General features: G+C 43.0%; 1 protein-coding gene across 1 annotated transcript in view; it reads right to left on the bottom strand.

The window, feature by feature from the left end:
* The window catches only part of WNT2B (Wnt family member 2B), a 133,182-nt gene that overhangs the window by 40,692 nt on the left and 73,892 nt on the right, over positions 1–18,598 (bottom strand). The window lies entirely within an intron of this gene.

The raw sequence follows: 18,598 nt of genomic DNA, 5'->3' as shown, positions 1-18,598 counted from the left end.
CAGAGCATCTACTCCTCTTTGGTCAGACCTCATCTGGAATACTGTATCCAGTTTTGGGAACCACATTTTAAAAAAGACATCAACAAACTGGAGCAAGTTCAGAGAAGAGCAACCAGAATGGTGACTGGTCTGCAAACCATGTCCTATGAGGAACGGTTACAGGATTTGGGAATGTTTAGCTTGCAAAAGAGAAGACTGAGAGGAGACTTAAAGGGAACCTGTCACCCCCAAAATCGATGATGAGGTAAGCCCACGTCATCAGGGGCTTATCTACAGCATTCTGTAATGCTGTAGATAAGCCCCCGATGTTACCTGAAAGAGAAAAAGAAGGTAGATTATACTCACCCAGGGGCGTTCCCGGTGCGGTCTGGTCCGACTGGCGTCTCAGGTCCACTCCGGCGCCTCCTATCTTCATTCCATGACGTCCTCCTCCTTGCTTCTGTCGCGGCTCATGCGCAGGCGTAATTCTCTGCCCTGTTGAGGGCAGATTGAAGTACTGCAGTGCGCAGGCGCCGGGAAAGCTCAGAGAGGCCTAGCACCTGCGCACTGCAGAACTTTACTCTGCCCTTAACAGGGCAGACAAAGTACGCCTGCGCTGGAGACGCGGCGTGAAGACAAGAAGAGGACGTCATGGAATGAAGATGGGAGGCCCCAGACCGCCCCTGGGTGAGTATAATCTAATGTCTTTTCCACACTGAAAAAGGGGAAGAAGCTGCTCAAAAAATGCACACCACGCAAAATGAGACAAACATGCTAATATCCTAATGTCAAAAGGGGATTTTTATTAACACATAACAACTTCAAAACATGTAAAACATAATTAAAACCAGTACAATCATCAATTGGCACATAACCATATCACATGTATAAACATACAGAAATAGAAGTCTGCAGACACCGGTGTGTATATAGCAAGGGTCCCCTTAGGCTCATGGAGCTGACAAATCTCAATCAAGTAGGTGTACCACCCCTATGGGAGCCCAAAAGCGGTCCACCGACCTGAAAAAACCATTTGAGCATAAGTGCTCAGCTGTAGGGCAAAGCCACTAAATGCAGCAGCGTGTGAAATGACTGATGAAGTCCCAGCAAGTCCAATGTCCCTAATAAGACAACGAGCTGAACATACCCAGAGACAGGAGGGCAAATACACCGGTACAAACCGCAGACAAAGTGTGTGCCAAGGAGAAAACGCCCAACGCGTGTCGCCCTTCTCAAGAGGGCTTCGTCAGGGGAAGGTGTCATGTGTCAGGAAACCCCCTGTATAAATAGTGAATACAAGCCTGACCTGATACGACGCAGGTGAATGAAGATGCCGGCGCCACCGGAAGTGATGAGCCTGGAGAGGAAGCGTGCGTCACTGAACACTGAATGAGGAGTGAGCACGCCCCCCACAGCCGGTGTCAGAAGGGAAGAAAGAACGCATGCGCAATCGCGCAGACACAGTATGAACCCTCCCCAGCCGTCGTGGCCATGGCCGGCTTATTATGCAAAATGTGCGCAAGCGCACATAAACAACTGAGGGGAACTGAGCTGCATGTGTTGCCGGAAAAATAGCCGGCCAACACAAAATAAAAGGCAACGATAAAAAGGCACTGAGGGACAGGATGCAGGGGACAGCAAGATAAAACCCAGGCCCGGCAAAAATGGCCGAAGCAGGGCTATAAGATTGCTATGCAGAGCATAAAGATGTATAGCTAGATCTCCATATACATATACACACAAATACAAGCACCTCAGTCACCACATGCACCCCCGGGGGCCAACCACACCACATGTCATGCAGTATCAGGGCCATCTAAAAAAGGAAAAATATTAATATACAAAAATGAATAATACTGAATCATAATATAACAATATAAATAGTTTTTATTAGATATTATAATAACATATAGGGCAGTATGACATATATAAACTGCCCAAATGCCAGTAAACCCCCGGATGCAGCATTCTGGTTTGATAGAAGTCAAATTGCCTGAAAAAACCCCCCACCCAAAGTCCGGATCGGTATGAGGCATAAGACCAGTGGCGAGTAGCTAAATAAACCTTTAATGAGATTCAAAAAGGAGGCGGATATGTAAGCGTGTATAAAACAGCAAGAGTCTGTATCCCTATAGCGCCCCATGAGCCATTAAAGGGAAACCAAATGTAGTAAGAAAATCACAATATCTGCAACAAAGCAAATGCTAATAAAGTGCAAGAGATACACCAAATATATAAAAAATGAACAAAATCAACAAGTTCAAAGTATTTTTTGGACCAACGAAGACCACAGGGCGAGTATATTAAAAGGAAAGGAATGGACCCAATGCACGTTTTCTGTATGACCAACCATGATCTGTGGTCAAAGTCCAGGATTTATAGATAGAAAATACGACCCTTCAGGGTAAGATGTGAATATGAGTCTAGTTCCATCCGGGATCCAGCATATCTTTTCCATGGGGGTATGGGTTGCATATCTGAAGGAATTCCAGAGCTTGATCTAGAGTAAACCGGAAAGAACATATGAAAAAAAGAGAAAATGAAAAAAGGGGGGGCAAAACCCGCAAATAAAAAAGCAAAAGGGAAGGACAAGGGGTAGGACAAAGAGGGTAAATTAACCTAAAAAACCGGTGAACAATAAATCCTCGTTGAGCCCCCCCGGGGCCACTGATCCCAAACAGAAAATCCAACGAGCCTCAGCCCGGAGGAGCTGAGGTACAATGGGGCCACCCCTATTAGTTCGATGGATTCTTTCCAACCCAACCACCTGCGTATTGGTGGTACGACCCCCATGATGGGACAAAAAATGGGAAGCTACTGTGGTGAGCATCTTGCCTTTAGCCTGATCAACCGGAGCCATATGGATGGTGGAGAAATGCTTCTGTACTCTACGTCGTAATTCTTGTGTGGTTTGGCCTACGTATACCAAATGGCAAGGACAAATTAAAGCATAAATCACATATGAAGTCCTACAGTTAATGTAAGAGCGTAATTTATGCCGTCCGCCATCAGAAGGATTGATGAAAACATCCCTGGTCGAGGTCATATGAGCACAGACATTACAATCACCACAGGCAAAAGAGCCCAGGAGTCTAATGCCCTGCCCCAAGCGGGTAGTTTGTCTAGTGTAGTGGCTCCTGGTAAGGATGTCCCTGAGGTTAGGGGCCCTTTTAGCAACCAGCAGGGGACAATCCCCCACAAAAAATAGGTCATCAATATATCTAGACCAATGCAGAACCTTCTCCGTGAAAAGCTTAGATGGAAACACCTGGGTGGCTTCCCACCATCCCAAAAACAGATTTGCCAGAGCGGGCGCGCATCTCGCACCCATGGCCACCCCTGAGACTTGTAAATAATAGATATATTGATGACCTATTTTTTGTTTGGACGGGGTCTCAAGAGGAGTGCTGCCAGTTCATTGGGCTTTTAAACAACAATGCTAATCATATCTTTCTAACTTACACTATGTCATTATCCACAGTTACTTTCTTGGATTTGGAGATCTCGTTGAATGATGGATTGGTCATGACCAAACTTTATCGAAAACCCACGGCCACAAATAGTTTATTGGATTTTAGGAGCTTCCATCCGCTCCACACCCGGACGGGCGTTCCAACAGGCCAATTCCTTCGGGCTAGAAGGAACTGCACCAACGATTTGGACTTTCAGATGGAAGCTAGGGAGCTCACCCATCGCTTTAAGGATCGGCATTACCCACAGAAGAGCATATCGAGGGCTTACCAGCGAGCTAGAGCCCACACACAGGACTCACTATTGGCCCCAAGGACTAGGGTAAGTGACAATAAACCTAGGTTTATTACGACGTTTCATAACAACTGGGTTGGTTTGAGTGGAATCCTGCGCAAACACTGGGGGATACTTACCACGGATCTGAGTACTTCATCTATTGTGGGGGATTGTCCCCTGCTGGTTGCTAAAAGGGCCCCTAACCTCAGGGACATCCTTACCAGGAGCCACTACACTAGACAAACTACCCGCTTGGGGCAGGGCATTAGACTCCTGGGCTCTTTTGCCTGTGGTGATTGTAATGTCTGTGCTCATATGACCTCGACCAGGGATGTTTTCATCAATCCTTCTGATGGCGGACGGCATAAATTACGCTCTTACATTAACTGTAGGACTTCATATGTGATTTATGCTTTAATTTGCCCTTGCCATTTGGTATACGTAGGCCAAACCACACAAGAATTACGACGTAGAGTACAGAAGCATTTCTCCACCATCCATATGGCTCCGGTTGATCAGGCTAAAGGCAAGATGCTCACCACAGTAGCTTCCCATTTTTTGTCCCATCATGGGGGTCGTACCACCAATACGCAGGTGGTTGGGTTGGAAAGAATCCATCGAACTAATAGGGGTGGCCCCATTGTACCTCAGCTCCTCCGGGCTGAGGCTCGTTGGATTTTCTGTTTGGGATCAGTGGCCCCGGGGGGGCTCAACGAGGATTTATTGTTCACCGGTTTTTTAGGTTAATTTACCCTCTTTGTCCTACCCCTTGTCCTTCCCTTTTGCTTTTTTATTTGCGGGTTTTGCCCCCCCTTTTTTCATTTTCTCTTTTTTTCATATGTTCTTTCCGGTTTACTCTAGATCAAGCTCTGGAATTCCTTCAGATATGCAACCCATACCCCCATGGAAAAGATATGCTGGATCCCGGATGGAACTAGACTCATATTCACATCTTACCCTGAAGGGTCGTATTTTCTATCTATAAATCCTGGACTTTGACCACAGATCATGGTTGGTCATACAGAAAACGTGCATTGGGTCCATTCCTTTCCTTTTAATATACTCGCCCTGTGGTCTTCGTTGGTCCAAAAAATACTTTGAACTTGTTGATTTTGTTCATTTTTTATATATTTGGTGTATCTCTTGCACTTTATTAGCATTTGCTTTGTTGCAGATATTGTGATTTTCTTACTACATTTGGTTTCCCTTTAATGGCTCATGGGGCGCTATAGGGATACAGACTCTTGCTGTTTTATACACGCTTACATATCCGCCTCCTTTTTGAATCTCATTAAAGGTTTATTTAGCTACTCGCCACTGGTCTTATGCCTCATACCGATCCGGACTTTGGGTGGGGGGTTTTTTCAGGCAATTTGACTTCTATCAAACCAGAATGCTGCATCCGGGGGTTTACTGGCATTTGGGCAGTTTATATATGTCATACTGCCCTATATGTTATTATAATATCTAATAAAAACTATTTATATTGTTATATTATGATTCAGTATTATTCATTTTTGTATATTAATATTTTTCCTTTTTCAGATGGCCCTGATACTGCATGACATGTGGTGTGGTTGGCCCCCGGGGGTGCATGTGGTGACTGAGGTGCTTGTATTTGTGTGTATATGTATATGGAGATCTAGCTATACATCTTTATGCTCTGCATAGCAATCTTATAGCCCTGCTTCGGCCATTTTTGCCGGGCCTGGGTTTTATCTTGCTGTCCCCTGCATCCTGTCCCTCAGTGCCTTTTTATCGTTGCCTTTTATTTTGTGTTGGCCGGCTATTTTTCCGGCAACACATGCAGCTCAGTTCCCCTCAGTTGTTTATGTGCGCTTGCGCACATTTTGCATAATAAGCCGGCCATGGCCACGACGGCTGGGGAGGGTTCATACTGTGTCTGCGCGATTGCGCATGCGTTCTTTCTTCCCTTCTGACACCGGCTGTGGGGGGCGTGCTCACTCCTCATTCAGTGTTCAGTGACGCACGCTTCCTCTCCAGGCTCATCACTTCCGGTGGCGCCGGCATCTTCATTCACCTGCGTCGTATCAGGTCAGGCTTGTATTCACTATTTATACAGGGGGTTTCCTGACACATGACACCTTCCCCTGACGAAGCCCTCTTGAGAAGGGCGACACGCGTTGGGCGTTTTCTCCTTGGCACACACTTTGTCTGCGGTTTGTACCGGTGTATTTGCCCTCCTGTCTCTGGGTATGTTCAGCTCGTTGTCTTATTAGGGACATTGGACTTGCTGGGACTTCATCAGTCATTTCACACGCTGCTGCATTTAGTGGCTTTGCCCTACAGCTGAGCACTTATGCTCAAATGGTTTTTTCAGGTCGGTGGACCGCTTTTGGGCTCCCATAGGGGTGGTACACCTACTTGATTGAGATTTGTCAGCTCCATGAGCCTAAGGGGACCCTTGCTATATACACACCGGTGTCTGCAGACTTCTATTTCTGTATGTTTATACATGTGATATGGTTATGTGCCAATTGATGATTGTACTGGTTTTAATTATGTTTTACATGTTTTGAAGTTGTTATGTGTTAATAAAAATCCCCTTTTGACATTAGGATATTAGCATGTTTGTCTCATTTTGCGTGGTGTGCATTTTTTGAGCAGCTTCTTCCCCTTTTTCAGTGTGTACCTGCTGTCTTGGCTGCTTCTTTGCACCCCGCTTTTATCTCTTATCATAGGTCATATTGGTAGTGCGCTCTACCTTTTGCATTCTATGTAATCTAATGTCTTTTTCTCCTCTTTCAGGTAACAACAGGGGCTTATCTACAGCATTACAGAATGCTGTAGAAAAGCCCCTGATGACGGTGGGCTTACCTCATCGATTTTGGGGGTCACAGGTTCCCTTTAATCGCTGTCTTAAAATATCTCAAGGGCTGTCACATTGTAGAAGGATCATCTTTATTCTCATTTGCACAAGGAAAGACTAGAAGCAATGGGATGAAACTGAATGGGAGGAGACACAGATTAGATATTAGAAAAAACTTTTTGACAGGGTGATCAATGAGTGGAACAGGCTGCCACGAGAGGTGGTGAGTTCTCCTTCCATGGAAGTCTTCAAACAGAGACTGGACAGACATCTGTCTGGGATGCTTTAGTGAATCCTGCTTTGAACAGGGGGTTGGACCAGATGACCCAGGAGGTCCCTTCCAACTCTACCATTCTATGATTCTATGATCATAAAAATAAAACAAGCCCTCACACAGTACCATCAACTGAAAAATGTTATGGGTTTTGGAAAATTATGACTCAAGCAACATTTTTGTTTACTAATTTCGATTTTATTTTTCACAGCTTAAACCCACAAAGTATGCATTTTTAGCATCATTGTAATCAAACTGACCTGGAGAATCATATTTCCAAGTAAGTTTTCTGGAGAATAAATGCCAAAAAGCAAAACCCAAAAAGCAGTTGTGGAATTACGTTTTTTTTGCAATTAAAATTCACTTGGATTTCTTTAACCATTTTTCAGGACTCTGTATGATAAAATAAAAAAACAAACCATACTATTACTTTATCAGTGGGAAAATGAAACAGTTATGACTCTTGGAAGAAGGGGTGGGGGTGATGAAAATGGAAGAATTAAAAAATAATACTACTTTTTGGGAAGTCGAATGTAAATCTCAAGTTCATGTTGTTATTATTTGGAAATGGTACAGCTGGTATCTATAGTTCCCAAGTGAAGAACCTGTTGGTATTAGGCCGGCGTCACACTAGCGAGTTTTACGGATGTATAAGCGCAGAAAATACGTCCGTAAAATACGCATTACACATGGCCCAATGAATCTCTATGGGGCTGCTCCTATCAGCCGTATATTACGCCTCCGTAATATACGGTATTGTACGGCCGTAGAAAATCGCAGCATGCTGCATTTGTCAGCGTATTGCGCAAAAAATACGCCAATGCAAGTCTATGGGGGCGCGCAAAATACGGAATGCATACGGAATGCGTGTGACTTGCGAGAAATACGCTACACTCTGGCAGGTGCCAGGAAATGTCCCAAGGCCTCAATCAGGAAGCTGAGACATGCTAATTAGCTGAAAAAGCCAGACAGTGAACCCGGAAGTCTGCTGCACGCCTCCACAGAGTGAGAATCAGCATGGCTACCATCATCAATGTGGACATGTTGATTATTTTGGTGCAAGAAAGGCCAGTAATTTGGGACCAGAGAGATCCCAACTATGCCAACAGGGCACAAAAAGAGGCAGCATGGAGGAGTATATGTGTGCCCCTATTCCCACATTATGACCAGCAGCCACGTGAGGCACAGAGCCAAATAAGTAAGTACACTCATGTTATTAAATTGATTTTAATGTGAAACAGCAGTACCCAACTCCTTTGAAGTAATTAGACTAAAATTAATAATTATTTGATATATTAATTTATCTAACACCATTAAGTCCATGGTGCTGTACATGAGAAACGGGTTAAATACAGGGTTCTTACAGATGTCCCTTACAGTGTTCCACAGAAAAAATACCTACTGGGATAGAGGGTAGCCGACTCTGTTCTTGTGGCCTTATTGTTTTTTTTTTTAATCAAATTCATAATAAATATATGAAACAAATGCAGCTTCCTAGGCTACACTACAATCTGTGTAGTCAATTACACCTTGTGTGACCACTGTGCATAATGGCTTAATAAAATATTTTACTCTATTTTGTTGCAGTGGATGATGTGATGAGAAGATGGCAGAGCATCCGCGATCAATACAGGAGGGAGAGGCAGCAGCGTGACAGGAGTGGTTCAGGCGCACCTCCTAAAAAAAAAAATATATATATATATATATATATTATGATCGCTTGACCTTCTTGAATCCCAGTATGGACCTCACACCGTAAGTACAAACCTCACAACACATTTTACACATATGTTTAGAATGGTCAGACATTTATGTTTTTTATTTTTGCTACATACTTTCTTAACAGAACACAGTCTAACCTCACTGAGAGGGAGACAGGGTTGGATTTGGAGGTTGTCATAGACCCAGTTGGGGAAGGAGGAGAGGTGGCTGGTCCATCTTCAGATGCATCATGCTCCGTCCCTCCAGGATCCTCATCTACCACCCATCCAGCTCCAGCAGCACCTGGCCAAGATGATACCCCACCAACAACATCAGCAGCAGCAGCAGCACAAGCAAGCCAGGATGATCCTGCCAACAGCAGCAGCTCTACTGTTGCCCTGGAGTGCTCACCACAGGCTGCAGGGACGTTACAGCGTGCTCGCCGCAGAAGAGAGGTCCTACAAAGTAGGAGAAATGTTGATGCTGGGGTGTTGAACTACCTGGCAAGGGTTACTGAGGATGATGGTGAGGAGGGCTTTACGAGGAGCCTGGCCCGGTATTTATGTCCCCTAGAGCATGAGGTGAGACTTTGTGTGAGAGGGTGCATTCAAATCCTTATTGATGCATGCACCCCCCAAATGACCCATATGAGCTTATGGAGTCTATTGAGAATTGGCAGCTGTCATCACGTAACCTCCTGCGGCTGCAAAGATGTCAACAGGTGCATGCTCAACAGGGATTTGAAGCACCCCCTCCACGTCAGCCTACATCTCAACCCCTACCCACACCAAACCCACCATGGCAACCTCAGTACCATATGGCAGACTATCAGCAACCTTCTCAATATGGCCACTTGTCCAGACCCAGTGCTGGAGGCTGGTCCCAACCTGGGTTTGCACGACATGGCCATATTGGGGTTGGATATGATTCCAGGCCATATTTTCCACAACCTGAGGGATTTGGTCAGATTCCTTATGGCCATTACACAACTGGCCCACATGAGTCAAGGCCGAATTTTACTCCGGCAAACACACCATCCTCACAGGGTGAAGGACAATTGGCCCAACAAAGGCCACCTGACCATGACCCAGAGCTACCACCATCTCCACCACCTACTTACCAAAATCTTTGAATTTTTGCTGTTGTTTTTGTGTTTGGTGACCAAAACCATGTGTTCTTTATGTTAGTGCTGTCATAGCACTTTGTTATGATGTTCAAGTTATCACCAAAAAGAAAGCCAACTTGAATTGGCTTTAAAAAACAAAAAAAAGTTGCCAAAAAAAAATTGAGTTCAATACAAAAGGCTTTTGCGGTAATTAAAAAATATCGTTTAAAGCCTAATTAGGTTTGTGGTCCAATCATTCTTACATCACACACACATGTTATGTTCATATGTTCAAAAACATATGTGAATTAAGTAAATACAACACACAGAGTTTCAATTCAAATAGTTTTTTGGTTTGGTAAACTTAGAATATATTTTCCCAAAAAAATAATCATACATGCACAACTGCATAATCTTGCCAGGGAGTGGCACCATGAGGAGATACAAAATAATTTGTGAATACATCCCTAACTTTAAGACCAGAAAGGGGATTGCGCGGAGGAGGGCCATGTGGTGTAGGCCTAATCACATTGCTCAACAGGTGTTCACCAATATCAGCTGTGGAACAATCATGTATGCGGGTAAAATTGTGCAAAATAACACAGGCTTTTATGACTTCATTGACTGTAGCCTCACTGAGCTGAATGGCAGACTGGAGAACACGCCATTTTGCCACCACAATCCCAAAGGTGCACTCCACCAGTCTCCGAGCCCTGGAAAGCCGCAAATTAAACACCTCCGCCGGGGATAAGGCCTCATGACGTGCCTCATCAGTTGGAATGCCTCATCTCCAACAAGAACAAAAGGCACTGCTTCCGCATTGGAGCCTGGGAGTTATTGTGGTGGTGGGAGGTCTAACTGGTTGTTACGTAGCTGCCAACCCATAATGGACGAATTGAAGACCCTAGAGTCTCCAGTTCGCCCATAGGCCCCAATGTCTACAATTATAAACCAGTAGTTACTGTCAACTACAGCTAACAGAACTACAGAGAAAAACTGCTTATGATTGTAGAATTGGGAGCCAGAGTTTGGCGGCTTACGCACCCTGATATGTTTCCCATCCACAGCTCCAATGCAGTTAGGGAAGTCACAAGTGTCCTGGAAGCCACTGGCTATTTTGAGCCAATCCTCCTGTTTTGGCTCAGGTATAACAAGTTCCTGAAGTTTAGCCCATATTTGACTACAGGTTGACCGCACAATGCCCGAAATTGTTGACCGCCCAATCAGAAACTCCAGGTGTAGTCCTGCATACGACAAGCCAGTGGACAGGAAGCTGAAAGGGAAACAAAAATAATATTAGTTATGTAACAAGATTTAAAAAAACATGAAGAAGCAGAAGTAGATAGTATATTTTTAAAAACATGACTAACACTGTAAAATTGTACATTTACATAGGCTACTTTACTATAACATTAAACACAGTTTGGTGGATCTGTTTGTGCCCTAATGCATACATATAGTTTCAAAAACCTGCTAGAACACAACACATAAAACAAAATATCATCAACATACAGTATGTGTGTATGTTGAATACATACCGTAAGGTAAGGAGAAGATGCTCCTCTGCGGATATGGCTTTGCACATCCTTGTGTCCTGATAGGTGATACCTGGACATAAGATCTCCAACAAGATATGAAAAGTACTGATGGTCATGCGACAGTACAGATAGAACTTGTCAGGATATGACCTCAAAGCTGTATAGAGCCTCTCAAAATGTCCTTTATTGAGGCATTGGGTCAATAGAGGATGCACCCACAATCTTCGTCTCCTCCTTCGCGGATCTAAAATCACAGGATATGGCTGGCCAAAGCGACGCGACACCAGCCAGTGAAACAACACCCGCTGAGTTGTGCTTAAAGACAGATGGTCAGACATGTTTGGAAGGTAATACCAACACACCCAAAAGAAGCACACCAACTAAATGGCCAGATGGGAGGGTGCCACCTGTTGTAGAGGGCCTAAATAGGGTTGGTGATGATGATTTAAATTATTTGCAGGCCAGAAAACCGTTAAATGTCCATTTTGCGAAGTTGCGTGAAAAATACGCATTACGGATCACATACGGATCGCACACGCAACACTACATGCACAAAATACGCGACCACACCTTGGCAACGGATTACCTACGGAACACTATTTCTGGGTCTTTTCTGCGTATTACACCCGTATTACGGCCGTAAAAAACGGACCGTATTGTCTTACGCCTAGTGTGACGCCGGCCTTAGATGTACTGAGTTAACCAGCCAAAAAGACACAGTGATAGGAGGAAAATCCTCCTGCGACAGGAGGCGTTTTGAATTCTGTAATTTAGCATGCGATATCCGGTCTAAATTTGAAGAATGACCTACCATATCTTTATGAATGAATGCAGGTTGTGATTTCTCCCTTTTAATCTAACCTTTCCCCCCAACCAAAATTTATGAACTTACAGTATAGCATGTTTTTTATAATTTCTGTCATATGTTATATCTAAACCATTGTGGGATGTCCTTCTATAGGTGGCACGCAAAATATTGTATTGGTCCAATAGAAAAAAAACTCCTCCAGCCGAAAATCCAGGTAAAAAAATAGAACTTTATTCCAGTGTGATTAGAAAACGAATGACATCTTCAATTTCATCCAGCAATGTAATATAAATTTCCTACTCATTTCTGACTGTAAACCAAAATATTTTGCTTTTTAACAGAATCTCGCCTGTTATATGATTTTATAATTATGTATTTTAGATGTCAGCTCTGACTTCAATCATGGTGCTGTTCAGAAACCTACGCTAAGGGTTCACACTGATTTTCCTTCTATGCTCCTCCCATTCACTGTTGTACGTATTCCTTGCAAAGTTTAATTAGGTTTCAAAGGTTGCACTGCACAATGGGATATACATTTTTTATACAAGTTTGTGTATTATTAAGGGTGGTCTAACCACCTGAAATGTGTTTTTTTTTCTTTTCTCTTATCTTTTTTTATCACGTGCCGTTATGTTTATAAATAAATAAAGAAAAATCTGTTTTTTATTGGATATATGCTATTCATGGGAAGCCAGCCCTGCACTGAGAACACCGTTCACATATTCTGTATGATTTGTTCTCTTGATAATTTTTTCTATTTATTCTTATAATTTAAAAATATGTATACCACTTACAGTGCAAACATATCCTTTGATCAACAAAGGGCAACTTGAAACATTTCTGATTATTCTGAATTATATTCATTTGTTCCTAATATATTGTTTTAGTACAATTCTAATTTTTCAGCAATGAGGTAACTGCACACTGTGAACTAACATATCAGCCCAGTCACTTAATGGGTGTGCCTGTGAACAGCAATGATTTACACACCCCACCACCAAAGAATGTGTTAATGAACATACATACAGTTCAACCATGTCCAAATAGATTTCTGTTTTGCATCACATGGAATTTTGTTTGAGGAAGGTGCTGCTGTTTTTGTCTGCTGGGCACTTGTTAGCACTATAATTGAGTATACTGGATTTTCCTTTAAAGAGCAAAAGTCAGTTTGGATGGTAAAGTTAGTTTGGTGCTGTGGATGCCATTATATGTCACCTTATGATGATGACTGGTTTGACTATTCCAGCATGCACTGGGATTCTCAAACGAAGCGGCATCAAAGAGGAAAAAAAATACATAAAGCGGTTAGATAGTGTAGTGAGAGAATGGTAGGGAGTTTTTAATTAAAGTATATGAGAAAAGAGTTTAGATTATGACATTAAATAGACGAGCATTTAGAATGAAAGCACATTTTATTTCTAGGGACCACTTTAACCCTTTCGCGCCAGAGCCTGTTTTCGCCTTCGTGGCCAGGCAAATTTTTTCAATTCCGACTAGTGTCACTTTATGAGGTATTAACTCTGGAACGCTTCAATGGATCATACTGATTCTGACACTGTTTTTTTGGGACATATTGTTCTTCATGATAGTTGTAAAATTTGTTCTTTATAAAGTTATAAGGATTTATTTCTGAAAATATCAAAACTTTGGCGAAAATGTTATAATTTTCAAACTTTTAATCTTTATGCCAGAGAGTTATGTCACACAAAATAGTTCATAAATAACATTTACCACATGTCTACTTTACATCAACTTTTGACACGTAAGTTTTTTTGTTATGAATTTACAAGGGTTAAAAATTGATCAGTAATTTCTCATTTTTCCATTTTTTAAGTGACTTTGTGGGAACTAAGAGAGAAAATTCTGAAAAGTGACACCATTCTAAAAACTGCACTTCTCAAAGTGCTCAAAACCACACGCAAGCAGTTTATTAACCCTTTAGATGCTTCAGAGGAATTAATGGAATGTCGAAGGAAAAAATGAACATTTAACTTTTTATCATAAAATGTTTCTTTAGCCCCAAATTTTTAATTTTCACAAAGGTAACAAAAGAAAATGTACCATAAAATTTGTTGTGCGATTTCTCCTGAGAGCGCTAATACCCCATATATGGTGGAAAACTACTGTTTTGGTGCATGGAAGGGCTCAGAAAAGAAGGTTTTGAAATGCGAAATTGGCTGGAATCAATCGCAGTATAATAAGGTTTAAGAGGTACACGATCCCTAGAAAAGCAGTGCCATCCAGAAAAGACATCAATATAGTAGAAGAAAAACCTTCAGCACAGCAGCATAGTCTTGCGTCAAGACTTCATGCTGTACCGAAGGTTTTTCTTCTAGTTTATGGAATCGATAACAGATGCCATGTCGCATTTGGAGAGTCCCTGATGTGGCTAAAATGTGGAAACCTCCCAAAAAAGACCCCATTTTGGAAACTAGACCCTTCAAGAAATTTATCTAGATGTGTGGTGAGCACCTTGAACCTTCAAGGGCTTTACAGAATTTTATAATGTTGAGCCATGAAAATAAAAAAACAATGTTATTTTAGCTCTACATTTTTTATTTTCACAAGGGTTGCAAGAAAAAATGGAACCCAAAATTGTTTTGCAATTTCTCCTGAGCACGCTGATACTACATACAGCTCTGGCAAAAATTAAGAGACCACCACATCAAAACCCTGTCATGGGCAGCCCAATCTCCAGACCTGAACCCCATTGAAAACCTCTGAAATGTAATCAAGAGGATGATGGATAGTCACAAGCCATCAAAGAAGAACTGTTTACATTTCTGTGCCAGAAGCAGTGTGAAAGACTGGTGGAAAGCATGGCAAGACACATTAAAGCTGTGAATAAAAATCATGTTTATTCCACAAAATATTGATTTCTGAACTCTTCCTGAGTTAAAACATTAGTATTGTTGTTTCTAAATGATTATGAACTTGTTTTCTGAAAGCACTGTTTTTTTTAATTTTGACCATTTTTCTTAGTCAGAAAAAAAATACAAAATTTATTGCTTGGAAATTTGGAGACCTGTTGTCAGAAGTTTATAGAATAAAAGAACAATATGAAGAGAAAAAAGGTGGGCCTAACAAAAACGGGAGTCACCACCATATAAATATCATAGTAACAGCTTTATTCCACAAATATGCAAAAGACAGAACATTATTTAAAAACATTAAAAACAAAGGGATGTGACATATCCCTGTGCAAACAAAAGGCCCATAATACGGCCACAGCACCGCATCACTCTCAAAAGGGTATTAATTGCACATGCCCAAAATAATACATAGCCTGTCCTACAGAGTACAGTAATGGCTAAGAATAGTAACCAACTCCCTGAATGCTAGCTGTCACTAGGATGCAAAGGTGTAGTGCATACCTAATTGTGATGTACAATCTGGGGAGGCAAAAAAATACACACCATTTTAAACATGATTAAATGACCAGATTTAGACAGCATGCTATGTGTGAACATGGGTAGAATACCCACCAGATAAGGGAAAGCCACGACCTGGAGCACAAAGGCAATTGTAATAGCACAAAAATACCACAGATTGCTTACACGGGCATGTGTACCCTAAAGGAGGTGCGGGCAGCAGACACCCAACGCGTGTCGCCACACAGCGGTGGCTTCGTCAGGGGTGATGTCTGCATGCCCTGCCTTCAGCTTAAATAAGCGTCATAAAATGACTTACCAATATGCAGCTGTGTAGGCGGCCAGATGGGCCGCATGGAGCAGTAGTAATGGCGTTTGTTAGTCTGCCGGGCCCGGCATGTAGTTACTGCGCATGCGCCGGCGTCCAAGAGCGGAAGTATGAGCTCCGCTCCTGGTTGCCATGGCAGCGCATAAACAATGGTAGAGAGCGCTTGCGCTAGGGAAATGAGATGAAAAACAACGCTAAGAAAGCAGCGGGGGCCTGCTTTGAGAGACAGCGTAATGTTAGGCACCGAAAAAATCTTGCCAAAGATGGGCAAATTGATAATAGTCACATGTATACTTATACTGTACATGATAAATAAGAGAGAAAAGAGAGCAGTATATAAACCCCATCAGTGAACAACGGGAGTACCTCAAGATGAAAAGGGGGGGGGGGGGAAAGGGGGGGGGGGGAAAAGGAGGGGAAGGGGTGGGATAGGAGGCTAAAGGGAAGGAAAGAGAGGGAAGGAACCGTACGGTGCTTTTTGGGCAAGTGGAAAAAAACACACAATATGCCCTAAAAACGTGAAAAAGCACAGACAGGGCTATCAGATGGCCAATCATGACACCCCCTGAGGACAAAATCCATTAGAAGGCTGAACTCCGGACAAAAATAATAAATATAATTATAAATATGCACATATAAACACGCTGTTAGACAGAGTACAAAAATGGAAGCCAAATATATGGTTTCAGCCGTGCTGGAGATATATTAACCAATATACACACAGCTAATAATACATCTCATTGTTTATAGAAGCCGGAAAATAGCAGATCTTCATTAATGCCTAGTGGCATGACACAATTCAGGTCAAAAATCCACTTGGATTCACGTCGTAAAAGTTCAAGGGTAATGTTTCCACCCCTCATGTTCATCTTTACTAGTTCAAGTCCTAGAATCTTCGTACCAGCCCAATGTGAGTTGTGTTGAGCCAGATAATGCGCCGCCACTGATGTAAGGGTTTTCCCCTTTAAACTGTCCTTTTGCGCCATAGAGATATTGGAGAAATGTTGCTGTATACGTCTCCTAAGTTCCTGTGTGGTTTGGCCCACGTAGACCTTAAGGCAGGGGCACACCAGTGCGTAAACCAGATTCCGTGTCCTGCAATTAAAATAGGTCTTAGTGGGCGTCTGTGAAGACAAAAAAGGCACCATCACTTTTTCATCACGACTGGTAAAGGGGCAGATGTTGCAGTTACCGCACGGATAGGTACCCCTAAGTCTAACCCCTCTGCCAAGCCTAGTGATCGGCCGCTGAAAATGACTATGGCTCAGTTGGTCTCTGAGACTTCTGGCCCTCCTGGCCACCAGATTAGGTTGGGGGGCAATATGCGGGAGGAGTTTCGACTCACTTTGTAAAATACCCCAATACTTGGACAGGATCCCCCGTAGGTCTTGCCACTGGTTATTAAAAGTTGTAATTATACCCAGCGGCTTGTCACTGATCCTGTGCCTACCCTGTAACAAGTCATCTCTCTTGCTGTTGTTGGCAGTCATATAAGCCTGGGAGATGATACGCCTGGGGTAACCCCTCTCCCGGAAACGTGCAGTGAGCTCACGGGAATGTCTAGTGAACTCCTCATGCTCACTGCAATTCCTCCTAATTCTTAGGAATTGACCCTTGGGGATACCACTTTTCAGATGCAAAGGATGGAAGCTATCAAAGTGGAGGAGGCTGTTCGTAGCCGTTGGTTTTCGATAAAGAGTTGTCTGGATATGTTGTCCCCTCACCTGCAACTTTAGATCCAAAAAGTCAATTTCCGTCTGGGAGTAGTGTGATGAAAGACGAATATTCCAAGGGTTATCATTTAGAACACTCACAAATTCTTTACAGAGCTCCAGAGTGCCTGTCCAAATAAACACAACGTCATCAATATAACGCGACCACTTCATGACATGCTCTGAGAAAAGTTCCAAACCATAAACCCTGGTCGCCTCCCACCAACCCAAGGCCAAGTTGGCGTAAGAGGGGGCACACCGAGCTCCCATGGCAGTCCCCCTTACCTGCCTGTAGTAGACACGATCGAACACGAAATAGTTTTGATCCAATACAAAATGCAAAAGGTCCAAAATAAACGAATCATGCCCTCTGTCTCCTGTAGTTTTCAGGTCCAAAAAATACGATACGGCACCTATACCCCAATCATGTCCAATACACGTATATAGAGACTCAACGTCAAGCGTGACAAGCCAAGCCCCTGACGGAATCTCCAGGTCCCGAAGTTGTAAAATAAGAGATGTAGAATCCTTGACATATGACTTGAGGGACAAAACTATAGGCTGAAGAAAAAAATCAATATAAGTGCATGGCTTTTCAAGCAACCCACCAATCCCAGAGACTATGGGCCTACCAGGAGGAGCCTGTAAGGACTTATGCACCTTAGGAAGCATGTAGAAGGTGGGAGTCCTGGGATACTGGTTGTTTAAAAAATCCCTTTCACGTTTATTGATGATACTACGTGTAAATGCAGCCTCCAATAGGCGATTCAGCTTGGCCTGAAAAACACAAGTAGGATCCGAGGGAAGCACTTGATAACAATCTGTGTTGCCCAATTGGCGCCTGGCTTCTTGGATATAGAGATCAACCGGCCAGATGACCAGGTTACCCCCCTTATCCGCTTCGCGGATGACAAAGTCCCGATTGGAACCCAATTTAGCCAAAATAACCTGGTCCTGTTGACTAATGTTCCTCCCCCTCATACCATCCAATTTAAGATCGTGTACCTCCTTACACACGGCGTGTCCGGAACCGCAAAGTATGGTCGCCCAGATACAGGAGGGAGACGCGACAGACCAGGAGACGCCAATACTAGATTCACCCAGCGCCACTGGTAAGCTACGCATTATTAATTTATCAGGTTATGTCCTTTCTGAACGTGAAAAGAATCTGCTGGAAAAGGGGCTTTCCTTTTGCCCCACCAGTG

The sequence above is a fragment of the Ranitomeya variabilis genome, chromosome 3 (assembly GCF_051348905.1).
Source record: "Ranitomeya variabilis isolate aRanVar5 chromosome 3, aRanVar5.hap1, whole genome shotgun sequence".
Taxonomy (NCBI): domain Eukaryota; kingdom Metazoa; phylum Chordata; class Amphibia; order Anura; family Dendrobatidae; genus Ranitomeya; species Ranitomeya variabilis.
The sequence above is the reverse complement of the archived record's forward strand: the minus strand, read 5'-3'. Positions and strand labels throughout refer to the sequence as shown.